Source organism: Rutidosis leptorrhynchoides, chromosome 10, assembly GCF_046630445.1.
Source record: "Rutidosis leptorrhynchoides isolate AG116_Rl617_1_P2 chromosome 10, CSIRO_AGI_Rlap_v1, whole genome shotgun sequence".
NCBI lineage: Eukaryota > Viridiplantae > Streptophyta > Magnoliopsida > Asterales > Asteraceae > Rutidosis > Rutidosis leptorrhynchoides.
Window position 1 is genome coordinate 164,609,967 of NC_092342.1, and position 24,245 is coordinate 164,634,211.

Consider the following 24,245-nt stretch of genomic DNA (forward strand, 5'->3'; position numbering starts at 1 on the left):
TGTAATTAGTTTTTTGAACGAGTATGGTTGTTTTGATTTCTATAAAAGAATGTATATTGTTGTGAAAGTAGGGAGTATAATGGATGATTTGCTGAATCAGATTCGAAGAATGTAACATATTAATTGTGAATTTATATATCTCTCGGGTATTACCTACCCGTTAAAAAAATGTCACAATTAATATTTTGTACAAAAGAATTTTATTACAGTCTTTATAGAAATATATGTGTATATTTCTTCAGATGTAATATAGATTTAATGAGTTAATATTAAATTAAACTCACTTGATTTATGGTTAAGGCTATGATAGATAATTTCTAAACTTTAGAAATTACATAATCGTCGTAGAATGTTTTCCCAATGAAGTTATGAATCAATACTTCAGCGTTGTGGTATTCCTTAGTATCTACAGGGCGTATGACGTCGATGTTCATGGGACAGATTGTGAAGTTGAGGTTTGCGATGCGGTTGTTGTTGGTGGTGGTACTGGTTATGTTGCTAGTGCTGCTGCTGGTGTTTGTAACCTTTGCACCATATTCTCCAAAGCCGCTACCCGAGCGCGAATCTCGTTGACTTCTTCTATTACACCGGGGTGATTGTCGGTTCGGACTAGCGAATAAATAAGATCTAGAATTTGGTGTAGTATATAATCATGACGAGATACTCTGGAAATGAGAGAGAAAATGGTGTTTCGGACAGGTTCGCCGGTAAGTGCTTTAGGTTCAGTGCCAAGAGGGCAATGTGGTGGATGGAAAGGATCGCCTTCTTCTTGTCTCCAATGATTAAGGAGGCTACGAACCCATCCCCAATTCATCCAGAATAGATTATGGCTGATTGGTTGATCCATTCCAGTCACACTGCTTTCGGAGCTTGAGTGGGATTCCATTTCGGAATTCGAGGAACTTGAACTGATGACGAATTCCATTTCGTACGATTTGATAAAGGATTTTTCGATACGAAATGATTTTTCGGCTATCGGGTGATATTCTAACTACATAGAATATCTATATATATATATAGATCAAAAGATTTCATAGATTACGGAGGAATTTACGGAATATGTCAGGAAAAGTTTACGGTAATAGATACGATAAGATATGATTTAGCAGATACGCTAAGATATGAATTTTGTCTATACACTATTCATGCAATCAATGCAGCAAGACGTGTCTAGACTAAGAATGATAAGCAGGTAATTTCCTAAGGATGGTAAGTAGATGATTTTCGACTAAAAATGATAAACAAAACTTTTGACATGCAGACACGGTCGAAGTCCAGACTCACTAATGCATCTTAACAACTATCAGTTAGACACACTAATACAAGACCTGGTTCACTAAGACCACCGCTCTGATACCAACTGAAAGTTGGGGACGCATCCCACTCAGTGCCTTCTCAGCTAACCGCCTGTGACCTCTGAGCGTACCTCAGACACTGATTTTACGGCCCGCCTCTCGGTAGTACAGCCAACCCTAATAGGGACCGCGAGGAGTAAGAGCCAATGCTTCGTCACAGGTAACACTGTGAGAACCCCCTCTACGATTAACCCGCTCATAAACGGCATTAAACCAGCTCTGATACCAACTGAAAGGACCCGTTCATATACATTATAAACGATTCACAATAGTTGATTACAAAACGAGGTATTTGACCTCTATATGATATATTTTACAAACATTGCATTCGTTTTTAAAAGACAAACTTTCTTTACAACGAAAATTGATGGTATGCACACCATTTCATAATACATCCAACTATAATTGACTTAATAATAATCTTGATGAACTCAATGACTTGAATGCAACGTCTTTCAAAATATGCCATGAATGACTCCAAGTAATATCCTTAAAATGAGCTAATGCACAGCGGAAGATTTCTTTAATACCTGAGAATAAACATGCTTTAAAGTGTCAACCAAAAGGTTGGTGAGTTCACAGGTTTATCATAACAATCATTTCAATATATTAATAGACCACAAGATTTCCGTTTATAAATATATGTACACTCGCAAGTGTATAAAAGTATTCTATAAGTTGTAGGCACCCGGTAACAAGCCTTAACGTTCATGTTTTACCCTCTGAAAGTACACCGAATTAGGTGTGTTATATAAACCTCAAAGCACTAAAGCATCCCATAGTCAGGATGGGGTTTGTCAGGCCCAATAGTTCTATCTTTAGGATTCGCGCCTACCGTACATAGACAAGTAGTTTAATGTTACCAAGCTAAGGGTATATTTCTGGTTTAAACCCACATAGAATTAGTTTTAGTACTTGTGCCTATTTCGTAAAATATTTATAAAACAGCGCATGTATTCTCAGCCCAAAAATATATAAAAAAAAGGGAGCAAATGAAACTCACAATACTGTATTTTATAGTAAAAATACATATGACGTCATTGAACAAGTGCAATGTTGGCCTTGGATTCACGAACGTATCAATATTGAGATTCAATATTGCAGGAAAAGTACGTAGACGCAACGGAGATGATAAACACTAGTTTGACTCACGAGCAATACTCTCGATCAATACCCATAACCTCCATAGCTATAACCCATAATTTCCTTAGCTTTATCCCGTTTGAAAACTTATTTTGAAATCGTCTGAGTATAACTCCGTCGTAGTATTTTATGTATACTAATAATATCTTGAAATAATACAAAGAAAATATATATATGTAATTCGATTGAGAGAGTTTAGAGAAATATATTTTCAAGTTTCTATGAAATAATGAAACCTATTCAATTCTATTTATAATAGATTTTTGAATTATTAAAGTATGAATTATTAAAGTGAATTATTAAAGTAAATTATTAAAGTATGAATTATTAAAGTGAATTATTAAAGTATGAATTATTAAAGTGAATTATTAAAGTATGAATTATTAAAGTGAATTATTAAAGTATAAATTATTAAAGTGAATTATTAAAGTGAATTATTAAAGTATGAATTATTAAAGTGAATTATTAAAGTATGAATTATTAAAGTGAATTATTAAAGTATGAATTATTAAAGTTAAAGTAAAGTAAAAGTAAAGTAGAGGTAAAGTTAAAGTATAGTAAAAGTATAAAACTATATACGTATAATACGCGTATAAATATATATAATATTAATTTAAATCGCTATATATATTTAATAAAATAAAATATAAATATCATTATCTTTATCATACTGGTTATGTAATGAGTTATCAAAAGTGGTTCTAGATATTTATAAAAGATATATACATTTTAATAATAAAGTTCTTTTTAAACTGAAAACATTTTTTGTACTTTTGAAACTAAATCAAATAAATATGATAATTTTGTTTTCCAAAACTAAATATATTTAAGAATCATTTTGTTAAAAGGTTAAAATAATGGAAATCGTTATATCATAAAACATTTTAGAAAAGTAGAATTATATATATTCATAATAGGTTTCAAGTTTTTAAATTACAGTCTATTGGTGAAGCATGTGATAAAGTCCAAAGGTTAAATAAACGTATGAAATCATCTTAATGAAAAATGTCGAGTTACTTAACTTGTCGATATCCAACATCTAAGTTATTTACACTCCACGTTCTTATTTTCATATTAAATAAAATGAAAGTTAACATAGTTATCTTATCAAGGTCACGAGAAAAATATTATAAAACATGCCTTGGAAATTAAACAGGAATTTCCACTAACCCTTGTCTAGTTCCCGTTAATTGACACATTTGTTCTTATTTATAAATCACTTTACTATTTTTCGAATGTTGTAAAAAAGAATAGATTTCTTAAATCACAGTGGACCTCATAACATAGGCCCGTAATCATATCATAATGTATCTGATAATTCAATCATTTGATATTATCTCTTAATTCTGTCGATAAATATATCGAAACAAATACGTTCATGTAAAGTATCATATATCTAATACTTTGTTAATGTTTTCAGTTAATATTATATATTATATATACATATCTATATACTCATAATTGTTCGTGAATCATCGAACACGGTCAAAGGGTAATTGATTACATGAATGTAGTTCAAAACTTTTTGAGATTCAACATTACAAATTCTGCTTATCGTCTCGAAAACATATAAAGGTTAAGTTTAAATTTGCACGGAAATTTCCGGGTCGTCACATATCATGTCAGAAATTATATAAAGATTAAGTTTAAATTTGGTCGAAAATTCCCGGGTCATCACAGTACCTACCCGTTAAAGAAATTTCGTCCCGAAATTTGAGTGAGGTGGTCATGGCTAACAATAAAAATGTTTTCATGATGAATATGAGTTTCTAAATAGAGTTTTATCATCATTGAGTAATATGGATAAAACAATTCGATTATTAGAAGTGTACGAATGAAGTTATCACAAAAGATTGAAATAGGATAAGTAAAGATTCGTCGTAAACAAGAAAGAACGTAATGGCACGATTTGATTTGTCAAATTACCAGAATCACTGAGAATAGAAATATCAAGAATATATTTTCTTGATATGTTCAGAAATTAAGCAGAATGAAAGAGTTATGTAACATGACACCTGATGATGTTATAGTCTGTGAATCATCACGTTCCATTAGAAACTCAGCATGACTTACTATAATATAATCACGTTGATTAAGTGTCATTATATTATACTAACTCATGCATCAGTTCCCAACATTACTTCAATGACATTCATATTCTAAACTCGAAAGTTTACAGAATATAGAATCTAACAGTTTTCTATATGATGTAATACTGATTGCACGAAGAGATTAATGATTTCAGATAATAATATTTATGAAAATATCTCCAGAAGTATGGAGGATATTTATAATGAAAGATACGATGATATCTTGGAATTTCTAATATCGATGGATGATGAAGAAGATTTATCCGTAAAGGTTTAGATTCGGAAGCAAGGTATTCGCTAAAGATTTCATCAGAAACAGAATCATTTGGATTCTTTGAAGTCAAACTTATTCTTTGCGATTTGTCCATGGCGTTCTTCATAGTTTCGCATAATCTGCTTTTCGGTACTAAATTTTCTATTGAATGTTTCCAATATAATGATACACAGGAAGCACGAAGAGGTATATAATTTCGGACGAGAATATTTATGAAAATATTCTCATAAATATCGAAGATATTGATGATGATATTTTGGAATTTCTAAGTTCGATGGTTGATGGAGAAAGATTTTCCGCAAGATTTTAACACGACTTCGGAGCAAGATATTCTCTAAAGATTTCAACGGATCTAGATTTATATGGGTTCTATGAATTTAGGGTATGTTACTTGTATTTCTCCTTGGTTTCCTTTATGGTTAGCTCAATCCGCTTTCCAGTTCCAACTTTTCTGAGCTTTTCCAACATACTAATCTTTATCATCAAACTTTCGATGATTATGGCCGTTTACGGTTATCTACAGTTTCTGCTGCTTCATTCAGCTTTTTCAACATTCAGAGTATTGATTTGTGACTGAGTGCTTTTCAGAATTTCAGAATGAGAGATCATAATTCTAAGAGATAAATGTCATATATATAACTGTTGATGTAGATATGTTGTGAGTTTTCAAAGTACTGATTGCTGATTCCCGATAATTGTTATGGCATTTCTCGTTATAAGATGTGGATGAGTATATGATAGGGTTTCAATGAATAAATATAATGATTTATCAGAGAGATTTAAGCCAAAAAAACAACGTGGTTGCTGGTACGTCTGCTGGTAATATGGTGAAAAATAAAAGAATCCTCTGGTATCAAAAGGGTAATTGTATATATCAGGATTATAGTAAGGCTACTTCGAATAAAAAGTCGAAGTTGACTTGCTGGAGCTGTGACAAAATTGGCTATTTTAAAAAGGGATCGCAGAGTTATTTTTGCTAATAAATGCCAAAAGGATCTGACGCGGCTACGTATTAAACTTTTACTCAGTTGTCGAGAGTTTCTCAGGTACATAACTATATGCACAAATCTTTTCTCCCGTAGGTGAAGTGCGGTTGATTCATCCTATCGATTGAGGTGTTTTCAAGAATCATGAAAGGTTTGAACACAGATTGTAATTGTGATGATACAAATGAGGTTTAAAATGAAATCAAGTGGTAAACTTGAAGAATTGTTTAGTTTCATATGTTATAATCAATATTTTAATTCATTTTAATTGTCCAGTGTTGGTAGTCCACAGTAGATAGTCCACAGTAACAGTCCAGTAATTCATATATAGTTTAATATATAATATTCGAATTAATTAATAAATACCGTGACCCGTTTACATGTCTCAGACTCGATCACAACTCAAAGTATATATATTATTTGAGAATCAACATCAACCCTATATAGAGAACTCGATCATTACTGCATATAGAGTGTCTATGGTGATTCCAAATAATATATATAGATGCGTCGATATGATATGTCAAAACCTTGTATACATGTCCCGATATTTAAAGTGCGTAAAATAAATAACAGAAATTAAATGACGATAAATAAAGTGCGTAAAGTAAATAACAGAAATTAAATGACGATAAATAAAGTTGCAGAATGTAATTTGCGATAATTAAATTGCAATAAATAAAATGTAATCAGTTAGCTAGGAACAATTAGCTAGGAACAGTTAGCGTGGATTCTTAACAAAATTTCTCATAGTTAATTTGTTTGTTTCTAACAAATTTTATTTTGTCAAATGTTTCCTTCACTATGCCACTTGTTGGATTCTGATAAATCAAAATCTAAATATAAAATTGAATGAAAATGGTTATTCTGCGGTGAACGGATATGTATATCGGTGGTTGTAAATAGGATAGTAAATGACTGTTGAATCAGATTCGAAGAGTGTACAATGTAACTTATTAATATGAAATCTAAATATTCCTCGGGTATTACCTACCCGTTAAAATATTTTCACCATTAACAGTTTGTACAAAAGAATTTTTAATTACAATCTTTATGAAAACATATATACATATATATTTTCTTCAGACGTAATCATGGATTTAATGAGTCAATGTGATATTAAACTCATCAGATTTACGGCTAAAACTAGAGTACATAATCTCTAAAACATTAAAGATTATATAATTGCCATGAAGGACGAAGATAGTTTATGTAGAACGATTCGTAGAACGATGATTATATTCGAGGTACCGAATGAGATGTTGAGGCATGGATTGTTGATAGTACTGGTGCGGTTACTAAATGTACTGTTGGTGCCGGTGATGTTGCTGAAGCTGGTAGATTTTGCACCATATTTTGCAAATTGATTACTCGAGCGCGAAGCTTGTTGGCTTCTTCCATTATTCCGGAATGATTGTCGGTTGGAACGAGCGGCTGAATAAGGTTTAGAATTGTGGATAGAATATAATCGTGTTCAGATATTCGGGGAATGAGGGTGAAAATGGTGTTTCAGACTGGTTCGCCGGTAAGTGCTTCAGGTTCTTCGCCAAGCGGTAAATTCGGTTGGTGGAAGGGATCGCCTTCTTCGCGTCTCTATTGATGAAGTCGACTACGAACCCTTCAGATGAATTGGGGATGACTGATTGGTTGATTCATTCAGGTAACGCTGATAGGTGAAACTCCATATCGGAATGGCTGTCGGAATCCGAGAAAGTCGAACTGATTGAGGGATTCATCTCGTACGATCAGATGAAGGATTTTCGATAAGAAATAGATTATAGGATGTAGATTAGTACCCTGCAATACATAATTTACATATGCATATATAATACTAAAATCCCATAAGTTACGGAGGAATCTACGAAAGCTGTCAGGCAAAAGTAACAATAACAAGTACGCTAAGATATGAATTTATCTATACACTGTCTATGCAATAGAGGTAGTAAGACATGTCTAGACTAAGAATGACAAGTAGGTAATTTCCTAAGGATGATAAGCAGATGACTTCCGACTAGAAATGATAAGCAAAACTTTTGACATGCAGACACGGTCGAAGTCCAGACTCACTAATGCATATAAACAACTATAAGTTAGACTCACTAATGCAAGACCTGGTTCGCTAAGACCACCGCTCTGATACCAACTAAAAGGACCCGTCCTAATCCATCCGGATGAAGTCCATATCGATTATAAACGATTCACAACGGTTGATTACATCACGAGGTACTTGACCTCTATATGATACATTTTATAAACATTGCATTCGTTTTGAAAAGACAATCTTTCATTACATCTAAAGTTGACAGACATGCATACCATTTCATAATATATCCAACTATATTTGACTTAATAATGATCTTGATAAACTCAACGACTCGAATGCAACGTCTTTTGAAATATGTCATGAATGACTCCAAGTAATATCTTTAAAATAATCAAATGCGCAGCGGAAGATTTCTTTCGTACCTGGGAATAAACATGCCTTAAAGTGTCAACCAAAAGGTTGGTGAGTTCATTAGTTTAGCATAAATAATCATTTCATAATTTTAATAGACCACAAGATTTCATATTTCCATTTCTCATAAACATACGTCCCATGCATAGAGACAAAAAATATCATTCATATAGATTGAACACCTGGTAACCGACATTACCTAGATGCATATTGAATATCCCCTATCATTCCGGGAAACCCTTCGGACATGATATAAACAAAACGAAGTACTAAAGCATCCGGTACTTTGGATGGGGTTCGTCGGGCCCATAGATCTATCTTTAGGATTCGCGTCAATTAGGGTGTCTGTTCCCCAATTCTTAGATTACCAGACTATATAGGGGCATATTCGATTTCGATCATTCAGCCATATAATGTAGTTTTGATTACTTGTGTCTATTTCGTAAAACCTTTATAAAAGCGCATGCATTCTCAGTCCCAAAAACATATATTGCAAAAGCATTTAAAAAGGGAGCAAATGAAACTCACCATACTGTATTTTGTAGTAAAAATACATATGACGACAATGAACAAGTGTAGGGTTGGCCTCAGATTCACGAACCTATATCATGTATATGTATTAACACCAAATAGTAATCGAACAAGTTTATATATATATATATATATATATATATATATATATATATATATATATATATATATATATATATATATATATATATATATATATATATATATATATATATATATTAATATATATTAATAGTTATAGTTATAAATTAGTTATAGAAATCTTATACTTATTATATATATTTATGAATATCATTTATTAAATTTTTAAAAGCAGGTTTTAATATTAATACTTATTAATATATTTTAACTATTATAATTTTATAACTTATCATTTATTATGGTATATTACAATTTTAGTTATTATTATATATTAATGTTTGTCATAATATATTACAATTATATTTTTAAGAAAATTATGATATATGTAATATTATAGTATTTGTAATAGTTATAAAATAACCTTTATTTGTTTTAACAATATTGTCAATATGTAAAATCATAATAACAATGATAATAAATTAAGAGTTATATTATTTTTATAATAAAAATAGTAATAATGATAATAATATTAATACTAATAATGATACTTATTTTATGATGATAATAATGATAATAGTAATAATAATAACAATAATAATAACTAATAATAATAATGAAAGAATTAAGATAAAAGTGTATACCCTCTCCAAGCTTTTTCTAAAAAGAAAATGACCCAGACGAGACTCGAACCCGTGACCTCTCGCTAACCCAACACCACACTAAACCACTCCACTCACCATTCATTTCTGTTTTAATATTCGAATTCTATCTATATCACCCGTATTTATTCTGTTCTATTTTCCTCTTTATTACTTCTTTACCGAAACCTCCCTCATCATCATTCAATACTTGTTGCAATTTGTACTTTGGCCCAATTGAGAAACGATACATAGCAGCCCAAACAATAGTCCAATAACTTGATTAAATGGATCCTCCCACTAGCCCAATATCCCTAGTCCAAGAAGGTGTCGGTTTAAAAAAAAAAAAATAATACAGAAAGGGCAAGTTGCAGGGACCAATTGAGATTGGTTCTCTTTTCTTCTTCTTTGTACATCGACAGAGGGAAAAAAATCACAGCGTGATAATGATCAACATCGTTCTTCATTATTTTATCACCTATATCTTCATGAATATTATCATCATCTTATATTACCGTCTTCATCTTCTTCGCGTATTTACAGAAGCATTACAGCAGTAGCTGTATTATTGTTGGGTGTCGATTTGAAAAGAAAAAAAATGTATAGAAACAGTAGTAACAATAATCACAAGGAATAAAGTTGATTGTAACAGAAACAATAAGCATTACAGCGACTACAGTTTTTTTTTTTAATGGTGGTTGGTTGGGTTGCCCTTTTATGAGAAACAGCAACATGAAACAAAAAAATATTCGAAGGATGTGGGTTTCGCGATGGTTTGGGACAAAAAAACAGGAGAGCAGAAAAAGCAGTTTATTGGTGGTGGTTCCCGACGGTTTGGTACAGAAACAAAGGGTTTCGGTTGAAAGTAGCAACGAAACTTGATGATGTGTGCGTAGGGTTTGATGGTGGCTTTTCGTCAAATAATAGTTAGCAGAAGTAACGGGCATGAATGATTTTCTGTGTGAGTTGAAATCGAGTATGAACCAAAAACAAAAGCAATTCGAATGGCATGGTTGAAAGTTACAGTAGTTGGTGTTCTTGGTGCTTGTTGTTGTTGTTTGAAGATGATGAAAATGGTGGCGAGTATCGAACGATAATGTACCTCAGAAGCATAAACAATTATAGCAACAGTGTTTATTCGATTAATAATAAATCCCAAGTAGGTTTTAGTGTTCGGACAGATTTAGTTAGCAATAGTCATCGATAGCCGAAACTTGGATGGTTCGGGTAGAAGACCAAGAGATGAGTGACGATTTAATGGTTGTTTTGGGTGTGGTGTTGGTGATTAGAAGAAATAAAAGTGAAGACACAAGGTATTGTGGTTGGGTGATTTACTTGATAAACAAAATAGAAAAATGAGTTGTTGTCTAACTCCTTAAAGAGGAAGGAGGATCATGCAGTGTATCTAGCACCTAACTAGTGTGCTGTATTCCACAAATGAAACAACTGGAATCATGATATATACAAAAGAATGTGGTCTTATGCAACAACTTTTCCTAGTGCATGAATAAATAAAAATATTAAATAAATATTAATAATAAATAATCTATAATAAAATAATAAATAAACACCCGTGAAACTTAATTTTAATTATGGCACCGACAGTTATTTTCGTGTAATATTACGTACTCTGTTGTTAATCAATGGCAGATAAAAATGCTCAGAAAAATTCCAAATTTTTAAATTAACTATATTTATTTATTTTGGTCAATATGATATAAAATTCGACCATTAATTTAATAAATAAAAATTACATCAACTGTCCCTCTCATATTTGGGTAAAATATAAAAAGTGTTAAAATTAAATATTTAGATCCTAAATATACTTTTAATAAGCCTATAACTTATATAACTCATTTTCGTATCACCGTTCATTTTAAAATCATAAGTTTGAACTTGACTTGCTTAAAATCTATCGAAACATCGAACCAATATTACATTCATTTGATATTTATTTTTAAATATATTCTATTTATATAAAGATATATTTTAAATAATAATTATTATAATATCCTATTCTTATTTTATTATTTTTTTTAATTACAACAACATATAACACTTCAAGTTATATTTCGAATTATTATTTATACATACACACATATCTATTTGCAATTAATTGTTCGTGAATCATCAGAAATAGTCACAGGGTAATTGCATATATGAAAACAGTTCAAACTTTTGAGACTCAACATTACAGACTTTGCTTATCATGTCAGAAATTATATAAAGATTAAGTTTAAATTTGGTCGAAAATTCCCGGGTCATCACATTATTGTATACGTTCAGAAGGATTTGGACAGGGTATGACAACGTGAGATTGAGAAGAAATTGATAATGAAACGATTACAATAATGATACGTGATTTTATGATTAAAATGATGATTAGATTTAACGAATAATGATGATGGTGAGCATGATGACGGTGGAGGGATGTGTGTATATGTTGTTGATAGTAATAGATGATGAAAGAAGATGATGAATACGGTAATGATATTTGTTGATACGCGAACAATAATATATGATGATGATAATGAAGTAAGTAAGATGGTAATGCTTCGATTATGATAATATGATAAATGATGATATCGTGATTGATAAAGAAGAAGAAGAAACTAGAGCACGATTATGGATGGGTTATAGAAATATAAATCGGGGTTTAAGCAAACAGATAAGGACACAGGAGTAGTTAAGGATGTTATCGGGACGTCGCGGGTTCAAACCCGGATTTGGGCATTTTTTAAGGGCTACTTCGTTGAGGTAGTTACTTACTTACTTATTTATTTATGATTATCATTATCTTATCATTTTTATCATTATATTATTATTATTATCATCATTATAATTATTAAAACAATTAAGAAGATTATTGTTATTATTATTACAACACTAGTATTAGAATTAACATTATTATTATCATTAATATTAATATTATTATCATTAATAACATAAGTATAATTATCACTATTAGCATTGTTATTATTAAAAATTACTATCGTTATTATCAAGTTTACAAAAATTATTATTTTTGCTGTCGTTAAAAACTATATTATTATTATTATTATTACTATTATTTTTATCACTTTTATTATTATTATTATTATCATTATTAACATATAATATTTTTATCACTTTATTATTAGTATTATCATTATTATTAAAAGTATTATCATTTTTATTATTATCATTACTAGTATTATTTTAGTATTATTATAATCACTATTTTTAACAAACAAATGTTATTTATATAAAAATATATTACAACTCAACTAATATTACATACTAATATGTTTTTAACTAATATATTACCATTTATATTGATAAAACTTTAATTAAAATATATATCATATATTTATTATAAGTATAATTATATTTAAAGATACTAATTTTAATAAATTATAAAATATAAGTAAACTTAGTTGATAAATGGGGTATGTGTTAATATATATGCAAATAATATAGGTTCGTGAATTCGAGGCCAACCCTGCACTGTTCAGTTCTGTCGTATGTATATTTTTACTACAAAATATCGTAAAGTGAGTTTCATTACTCCCCTTTTAAATGCTTTTGCAATATATATTTTTGGGACTGAGAATGCATGCGGTTTTATAAATGTTTTACGAAATAGACACAAGTAATCAAAACTACATTATGTGGTTGAATGGATCGAAGCCGAATATGCCCCTTTTTGCTTGGTAGCCTAAGAATTAGTAAACCAGTCTACTAATTGACGCAAATCCTAAAGATAGATCTATTAGGCCTAACAAACCTCATCCGTTGTTGCGGATGATGTAGTACTTTGAAATTTATCATTTCTGAAGGATGTCCAGGAATGATGGGGATATTCTATATGCATCTTGTTAATGTCGATTACCAGGTGTTCAATCCATATGAATGATTTTTGTCTCTATGCATGGGACGTATATTTATGAGAAATGGAAATGAAAATCTTGTGGTCTATTAAAATGATGAAAATGATCGATTATGATAAATTAATGAACTCACCAACCTTTTGGTTGACACTTTAAAGCATGTTTATTCTCAGGTATTAAAGAAATCTTCCACTGTGCATTAGCTCATTTTAAGGATATTACTTGGAGTCATTCATGGCATATTTCGAAAGTTGTTGCATTCGAGTCGTTGAGTTCATCAATATTATTATTAAGTCAATTATAGTTGGATGTATTATGAAATGGTATGCATGTTGTCATCTTTCGATGAAAAGAAAGTTTGTCTTTTAAAAACGAATGCAATGTTTGTAAAATGTATCATATAGAGGTCAAGTACCTCGCGATGTAACCAAATGTAATGTATTCGTCCAGATGGATTAGGACGGGTCGTTAAAATTTTCCTCCTTCTAACGTCATCATCATCATACCGTCATCATCTATATCATTATCAACAAGCTACGGCATCATCATCATCATTATAATGAACAGGAACGGGAGGTCATCATCATCAAACATCATAGCTTGGGTGATGGTTTAAACAAAAATGTATATATAGCAGCAGCCTGAACACAAAAAATATAATTGGATCTCGACCCAATAATTTAAATTACCCAAGCCCAAAATCAAAAGTCCATTTTTATGTTGTTGGGTTTGTGGTTTGAGAAACACAGGAACATCATCCCAAACGTAGCAGCAATCACGACTCAATTCTCTGATCGTATCATCATCATCTTTTTATGTGTAATTGATAAGAAAAAAGAGAGTGTTTGTGTATGTTAATAAACTGCACAGCAGCGATAGTGATCGTCAAATGGGCTTCAATGGTTTGGAGATTGAAATCGAATAGCATCAATCTTAAATCATCTAATAGAAAAAGAATTAGCAACGTTGGTGTTGGTTCTTTGGTCAGACAGTAGAATGGGTCGAGTAGTTGATTGGTTGTCGTGGTGTGGGTGGTAAGTTATGTGTTCACGATAGGGAAACAGAAAACAGGTGTCGAGTAGTATAATAATAATAATAATAATTTGGAATATATAATATGATTTAGTGATAATGTGAATTAAAAACATGATATTATGATAGTTATTATTTAAAACACATCTATATATATAAACAAAGTATAGTAAATATATATTTTGTAATTTTGAATTTATTTAATAAATGATAAAAACACTCGATTATCATTCAATTGATATTAGACAAATTAAAAACGAACTTATATGATTTTAAAATAAACGGTGATACGAAAATGAGTTATATAAATTTTAGGCTTATTAAAAATGTATTTAGGAACTATTTGATAAGTTTTAACACTTTTTATATTTTACTCAGAATTGAGAGGGACAGCTGATGTAATTTTTATTTAATAAATTAATAATCAAATGTTATGCCATAATGACCAAAATAAATAAAACTATTTAATTTAAAAATATGGGATTTTTCCAATGACTTTTATTCCGCCATTAATTAACAACGGGACACGAAATCCAATGTGTAAAGTAATAATTGAAGACGGCTTGTGAATTATGTAGAGACATCTATTACTATTTCCCTATTTGTCATATTGAGAATTTTGTTTCCTGTCAATTTACATTCACATTATTATGATTATATAATTATTATTAACTATTATCATAATCATAAGGTTAATATTATAGATATAATTACATGTATATATTTTATATATATACATATATTTCTAGGGAAGTAAAGAAACCTCACAAACAAATCATCACCCTCTCCTCTTTTTGTGACAACCGGACCACCATCACCTCCGGTGAACACCATCAACCGCCATCCTTCATCGGAGAACCACCACCATCAACCTCTCCCATCTATCTCTCTCTCATCGTCTCTCTCTTTTAAATACCACCATGAAACCCATTACCATGAAGACCACCGCCACCTCCACCATCCCAACCACCATCACCACCATCTCAACCGCCACCTGCCACAACTTTCGATCACCCATCTCACCACTTCGACACCCACCACCCCGTTCCTGTTTTTGTTCCTGATTCAAATGCTACGGTTTAACTACAACTACCGCTGCACTCTCTTATTTTTTTCGTTTATATGTGTTATCGAAACCCACTTATTTTATACCATCAGATTGCTGCAATCTTCATGATATACGAACCTCTTTTGGTTTTACTGTAGCTACTGCTGTTATACATTAACAATTGGTATCTTGTTTTGCTTAAGTCTTTTAACCTCACGATCCATTATTTCGACGGGTTCTTCGATGAATTGAAGTTTTTTGTTGATTTGGATTTCATCTAACGTAATAGTGAGATCTTCTTTAGCAAAACATTTCTTCAAATTCGAGACGTGGAAAGTGTTATGTACAGCCGCGAGTTGTTGAGGTAACTCAAGTTGGTAAGCTACTGGTCCGACACGATCAATAATCTTGAATGGTCCAATATACCTTGGATTTAATTTCCCTCGTTTACCAAATCGAACAACGCCTTTCCAAGGTGCAACTTTAAGCATGACCATCTCTCCAATTTCAAATTCTATATCTTTTCTTTTAATGTCAGCGTAGCTCTTTTGTCGACTTTGGGCGGTTTTCAACCGTTGTTGAATTTGGATGATCTTCTCGGTAGTTTCTTGTATAATCTCCGGACCCGTAATCTGTCTATCCCCCACTTCACTCCAACAAATTGAAGACCTGCACTTTCTACCATAAAGTGCTTCAAACGGCGCCATCTCAATGCTTGAATGGTAGCTGTTGTTGTAGGAAAATTCTGCTAACGGTAGATGTCGATCCCAACTGTTTCCGAAATCAATAACACATGCTCGTAGCATGTCTTCAAGCGTTTGTATCGTCCTTTCGCTCTTCCCATCAGTTTGTGGATGATAGGCAGTACTCATGTCTAGACGAGTTCCTAATGCTTGTTGTAATGTCTGCCAGAATCTTGAAATAAATCTGCCATCCCTATCAGAGATAATAGAGATTGGTATTCCATGTCTGGAGACGACTTCCTTCAAATACTGTCGTGCTAACTTCTCCATCTTGTCATCTTCTCTTATTGGCAGGAAGTGTGCTGATTTGGTGAGACGATCAACTATTACCCAAATAGTATCAAAACCACTTGCAGTCCTTGGCAATTTAGTGATGAAATCCATGGTAATGTTTTCCCATTTCCATTCCGGGATTTCGGGTTGTTGAAGTAGACCTGATGGTTTCTGATGCTCAGCTTTGACCTTAGAACACGTCAAACATTCTCCTACGTATTTAGCAACATCGGCTTTCATACCCGGCCACCAAAAATGTTTCTTGAGATCCTTGTACATCTTCCCCGTTCCAGGATGTATTGAGTATCTGGTTTTATGAGCTTCTCTAAGTACCATTTCTCTCATATCTCCAAATTTTGGTACCCAAATCCTTTCAGCCCTATACCGGGTTCCGTCTTCCCGAATATTAAGATGCTTCTCCGATCCTTTGGGTATTTCATCCTTTAAATTTCCCTCTTTTAAAACTCCTTGTTGCGCCTCCTTTATTTGAATAGTAAGGTTATTATGAATCATTATATTCATAGATTTTACTCGAATGGGTTCTCTGTCCTTCCTGCTCAAGTCTTCGGCTACCACATTTGCCTTCCCCGGGTGGTAACGAATCTCAAAGTCGTAATCATTCAATAATTCAATCCACCTACGCTGCCTCATATTCAGTTGTTTCTGATTAAATATGTGTTGAAGACTTTTGTGGTCGGTATATATAATACTTTTGACCCCATATAAGTAGTGCCTCCAAGTCTTTAATGCAAAAACAACCGCGCCTAATTCCAAATCATGCGTCGTATAATTTTGTTCGTGAATCTTCAATTGTCTAGACGCATAAGCAATCACCTTCGTTCGTTGCATTAATACACAACCGAGACCTTGCTTTGATGCGTCACAATAAATCACAAAATCATCATTCCCTTCAGGCAATGACAATATAGGTGCAGTAGTTAGCTTTTTCTTCAATAACTGAAACGCTTTCTCTTGTTCATCATTCCATTCAAATTTCTTCCCTTTATGCGTTAATGCAGTCAAGGGTTTTGCTATTCTGGAAAAGTCTTGGATGAACCTTCTGTAGTAACCAGCTAGTCCTAAAAACTGGCGTATGTGTTTCGGAGTTTTCGGGGTTTCCCACTTTTCAACAGTTTCTATCTTTGCCGGATCCACCTTAATACCTTCTTTGTTCACTATGTGACCGAGGAATTGAACTTCTTCCAACCAAAATGCACACTTTGAAAACTTAGCGTACAATTCTTCCTTCCTCAATACTTTTAACACCTTTCTCAAATGTTCACCGTGTTCTTGGTCATTCTTTGAGTAAATAAGTATGTCATCAATGAAAACAATGACAAACTTGTCAAGGTATGGTCCACACACTCGGTTCATAAGTTCCATGAATACAGCTGGTGCATTAGTTAAACCAAACGACATGACCATAAACTCGTAATGACCGTAACGTGTTCTGAAAGCAGTCTTTGGAATATCATCTTCTTTCACCCGCATTTGATGATACCCGGAACGTAAGTCAATCTTTGAATAAACAGACGAGCCTTGTAGTTGATCAAATAAGTCGTCAATTCTCGGTAGTGGGTAGCGGTTCTTGATGGTAAGTTTGTTCAACTCTCGGTAGTCGATACAAAACCTGAATGTACCATCTTTCTTCTTGACAAACAAAACAGGAGCTCCCCACGGTGATGTGCTTAGTCGAATGAAACCACGCTCTAAAAGTTCTTGTAATTGGCTTTGCAGTTCTTTCATCTCGCTGGGTGCGAGTCTATAAGGAGCACGAGCTATTGGTGCAGCTCCTGGTACAAGATCTATTTGAAATTCAATGGATCGATGTGGGGGTAATCCCGGTAATTCTTTCGGAAATACATCGGGAAATTATTTTGCAATGGGAACATCATTGATGCCCTTTTCTTCAGTTTGTACTTTCTCGACGTGTGCTAGAACAGCATAGCAACCTTTTCTTATTAGTTTTTATGCCTTCAAATTACTAATAAGATGTAGCTTCGTGTTGCCCTTTTCTCCGTACACCATTAAGGGTTTTCCTTTTTCTCGTATAATGCGAATTGCATTTTTGTAACAAACGATCTCTGCTTTCACTTCTTTCAACCAGTCCATACCGATTATCACATCAAAACTCCCTAACTCTACTGGTATCAAATCAATCTTAAATGTTTCGCTAACCAGTTTAATTTCTCGATTCCGACATATATTATTTGCTGAATTTAATTTACCATTTGCTAATTCGAGTAAAAATTTACTATCCAAAGGTGTCAATGGACAACTTAATTTAGCACAAAAATCTCTACTCATATAGCTTCTATCCGCACCCGAATCAAATAAAACGTAAGCAGATTTATTGTCAATAAGAAACGTACCCGTAACAAGCTCCGGGTCTTCCTGTGCCTCTGCCGCATTAATATTGAAAACTCTTCCGCGGCCTTGTCCATTCATGTTCTCCTGGTTCGGGCAATTTCTAATAATGTGGCCCGGTTTTCCACATTTATAACAAACTACATTGGCATAACTTGCTCCGACACTACTTGCTCCGCCATTACTTGTTCCGACACCATTTATTCCTTTCGTTCTATTAACCCCTGGTCCATAGACCTCACACTTCGCTGCGCTATGACCATTTCTTTTACACTTGTTGCAAAATTTGGTGCAGAACTCCGAGTGATACTTTTCACACCTTTGGCATAGCTGCTTCTGATTGTTGTTGTTGTTGCGGTTATTATTGTTGTTGGGATGATTGTTGTAGTTGCTGTTGTTGTTGTTGTTGTTGTTGTTGTTGTTGTTGTTGTTGTTGTTGTTGTTGTTGTTGTTGTTGGGCCGTTTGTTGTAGTTGCGATTGATGTTGCGATTGTTGGGATAATTGTTGCGATTATTGTTGTAATTGTTGTTGTTGTTGTATTGGTGATTCTTATCACTGTTTTCCTCCCACTTTCTTTTGACTTGCTTCACATTGGCCTCTTCAGCAGTCTGTTCTTTAATTCTTTCTTTAATCTGGTTCACTAGTTTGTGAGCCATTCTACATGCCTGTTGTATGGAGGCGGGCTCGTGTGAACTTATATCTTCTTGGATTCTTTCCGGTAATCCTTTCACAAACGCGTCGATCTTCTCTTCCTCATCTTCGAATGCTCCCGGACACAATAGGCACAATTCTGTGAATCGTCTTTCGTACGTGGTAATATCAAATCCTTGGGTTCGTAACCCTCTAAGTTCTGTCTTGAGCTTATTGACCTCGGTTCTAGGACGGTACTTCTCGTTCATCAAGTGCTTGAATGCTGACCACGGTAGTGCGTACGCATCGTCTTGTCCCACTTGCTCTAGATAGGTATTCCACCATGTTAACGCAGAACCTGTGAAGGTATGCGTAGCGTACTTCACTTTTTCCTCTTCTGTACACTTACTTATGTCAAACACCGATTCGACCTTCTCGGTCCACCGTTTCAATCCGATCGGTCCTTCGGTTCCATCAAATTCCAAAGGTTTGCAGGCAGTGAATTCTTTGTAGGTGCATCCTACACGATTTCCTGTACTGCTAGATCCAAGGTTATTGTTGGTATGTAGCGCAGCCTGTACTGCGGCTATGTTTGAAGCTAGAAAAGTACGGAATTCCTCTTCATTCATATTCACGGTGTGTCGAGTGGTCGGTGCCATTTCCTTCAAAATAGTCAAATGGAACAAGTTAATCATACAGAATATTAAGAGTAGTTAATAGTATTTCGTAGCATAATATGAACTCATTTATAAAAGATTTTTCTTCATATTAGCGTTTTATAAGTTTAAATTCGGGTAGTACCTACCCGTTAAGTTCATACTTAGTAACTAATATACAATTCAACTACTACAATTCTATATGAAAAACTGATTATAATAATATTTCGCGTTCAAACTTTTACACAATATTTTACAAACTTACAATACCGCTTATTTTACATATAGCATGAAATATAGCACACAATAAATTTGATACAAGATGGTTGTGAAGATAATTCTAGCTAGTACACAAGTCGTTCAGCAAAGGCAATAAAGACACGTAATTCATACGTCCAGAAACAAGTCATGCATTCTGGTTTTACTAGGATTACTTCCCATCCTTGGTCTTGTGGAACATAACCGTTATGGCCATTGATAAGACAGCGTGTTGTAACGTCGTCAAAGGGACGAGGGTTACGTAATGTCCAACAGTCCCGTAACAATCTAAAAACCTCATTTCTTACCCCAATTACCGACTCCGTCACTTGTGGGAACATTTTGTTTAATAGTTGTAGCCCGATGTTCTTGTTCTCACTTTGGTGAGAAGCGAACATTACTAATCTATAAGCATAACATGCTTCTTTATGTTGCATGTTAGCCGCTTTTTCTAAATCACGAAGTCCAATATTCGGATATATTGAGTCAAAATAATTTCTTAACCCATTGCGTAAAATAGCATTTGGGTTCCCCGCAATATATGCGTCAAAGTAAACACATCGTAACTTATGGATTTCCCAATGTGATATCCCCCATCTTTCGAACGAAAGCCTTTTATAAACCAAGGCATTCTTGGAACGTTCTTCGAATGTCTTACAAACTGATCTCGCCTTAAATAGTTGTGCCGAAGAATTCTGACCGACTCTAGACAAGATTTCATCAATCATGTCTCCGGGTAGGTCTCTTAAAATATTGGGTTGTCTATCCATTTTGTATTTTTATACTGTAAAATAGACAAGAGTTAGATTCATAAAAAAAATACTTATTAATACAAGCAATTTTTACATATATCATAAAGCATAAGCACACTATATTACATATATTACACCACACGAATACAACTATCTTATTCCGACTCGCTTGTTTCTTCTTCTTCGGTTTTGGTTCGTTTTGCCAAGTTTCTAGGGATATATGATGTTCCCCTAATACGAGTCGTCGTTTTCCACATTGGTTTAGAAAAACCTGGTGGTTTAGAGGTTCCCGGGTCATTGTTACAACTTAAGGACTTCGGGGGTTGACGATACATATAAAGTTCATCGGGGTTGGAATTAGATTTCTCTATTTTTATGCCCTTTCCCTTATTATTTTCTTTTGCCTTTTTAAATTCAGTTGGGGTAATTTCTATAACATCATCGAAATTCTCGTCGGAATCCGATTCATCGGAGAATTGGTAATCCTCCCAATATTTTGCTTCCTTGGCGGAAACACCATTGACCATAATTAACCTTGGTCGGTTGGTTGAGGATTTTCTTTTACTTAACCGTTTTATTATTTCCCCCACCGGTTCTATTTCTTCATCCGGTTCCGATTCTTCGTCCGGTTCCGATTCTTCTTCCGGTTCCGACTCTTCTTCCGGTTCCTCTTCGGGAACTTGTGAATCAGTCCACGAATCATTCCAATTTACATTTGACTCTTCATTATTATTAGGTGAGTCAATGGGACTTGTTCTAGAGGTAGACATCTATCACATAATATCAAACGCGTTAAGAGATTAATATATCACATAATATTCACATGTTAAAAATATATAGTTTCCAACAAAATTTGTTAAGCAATCATTTTTCAAGTAAACACGGTCGAAGTCCAGACTCACTAATGCATCCTAACAAACTCGATAAGACACACTAATGCAAAATTCTGGTTCTCTAAGACCAACGCTCTGATACCAACTGAAATGTCCCGTTCTTATTGATTAAAAACGTTCCATATTAATTGATTTCGTTGCGAGGTTTTGACCTCTATATGAGACGTTTTTCAAAGACTGCATTCATTTTAAAACAAACCATAACCTTTATTTCATCAATAAAGGTTTAAAAAGCTTTACGTAGATTATCAAATAATAATAATCTAAAATATCCTGTTTACACACGACCATTACATAATGGTTTACAATACAAATATGTTACAACAAAATAAGTTTCTTGAATGCAGTTTTTACACAATATCATACAAGCATGGACTTCAAATCTCGTCCTTATTTAAGTATGCGACAGCGGAAGCTCTTAATAATCACCTGAGAATAAACATGCTTAAAACGTCAACAAAAATGTTGGTGAGTTATAGGTTTAACCTATATATATCAAATCATAATAATAGACCACACGATTTCATATTTCAATACACATCCCATACATAGAGATAAAAATCATTCATATGGTGAACACCTGGTAACCGACATTAACAAGATGCATATATATAAGAATATCCCCATCATTCCGGGACACCCTTCGGATATGATATAAATTTCGAAGTACTAAAGCATCCGGTACTTTGGATGGGGTTTGTTAAGCCCAATAGATCTATCTTTAGGATTCGCGTCAATTAGGGTGTCTGTTCCCTAATTCTTAGATTACCAGACTTAATAAAAAGGGGCATATTCGATTTCGATAATTCAACCATAGAATGTAGTTTCACGTACTTGTGTCTATTTTGTAAATCATTTATAAAACCTGCATGTATTCTCATCCCAAAAATATTAGATTTTAAAAGTGGGACTATCACTCACTTTCACAGATTTTTACTTCGTCGGGAAGTAAGACTTGGCCACTGGTGGATTCACGAACCTATAACAATATATACATATATATCAAAGTATGTTCAAAATATATTTACAACACTTTTAATATATTTTGATGTTTTAAGTTTATTAAGTCAGCTGTCCTCGTTAGTAACCTACAACTAGTTGTCCACAGTTAGATGTACAGAAATAAATCGATAAATATTATCTTGAATCAATCCACGACCCAGTGTATATGTATCTCAGTATTGATCACAACTCAAACTATATATATTTTGAAATCAACCTCAACCCTGTATAGCTAACTCCAACATTCACATATAGAGTGTTTATGGTTGTTCCGAAATATATATAGATGTGTCGACATGATAGGTCGAAACATTGTATACGTGTCTATGGTATCTCAAGATTACATAATATACAATACAAGTTGATTAAGTTATGGTTGGAATAGATTTGTTACCAATTTTCACGTAACTAAAATGAGAAAAATTATCCAATCTTGTTTTACCCATAACTTCTTCATTTTAAATCCGTTTTAGGTGAATCAAATTGCTATGGTTTCATATTGAACTCTATTTTATGAATCTAAACAGAAAAAGTATAGTTTTATTGTCATAAAAATAAGTTACAAGTCGTTTTTGTAAAGGTAGTCATTTCAGTCGAAAGAACGACGTCTAGATGACCATTTTAGAAAACATACTTCCACTTTGAGTTTAACCATAATTTTTGGATATAGTTTCATGTTCATAATAAAAATCATTTTCCCAGAATAACAACTTTTAAATCAAAGTTTATCATAGTTTTTAATTAACTAACCCAAAACAGCCCGCGGTGTTTCGTGTATCCAGGTTTTAAATCATTAAGTTAGCATATCATATAGATATATAACATGTGTTTAGTTGATTTTAAAAGTCAAGTTAGAAGGATTAACTTTTTTTTGCGAACAAGTTTAGAATTAACTAAACTATGTTCTAGTGTTTACAAGTTTAAACCTTCGAATAAGATAGCTTTATATGTATGAATCGAATGATGTTATGAACATCATTACTACCTCAAGTTCCTTGGATAAACCTACTGGAAATGAGAAAAATAGATCTAGCTTTAAAGGATCCTTGGATGGCTTGAAAGTTCTTGAAGCAGAATCATGACACAAAAACAATTTCAAGTAAGATTTCCACTCGAAATAAGATTGTTATAGTTATAGAAATTGAATTAAAGTTTGAATATGATTATT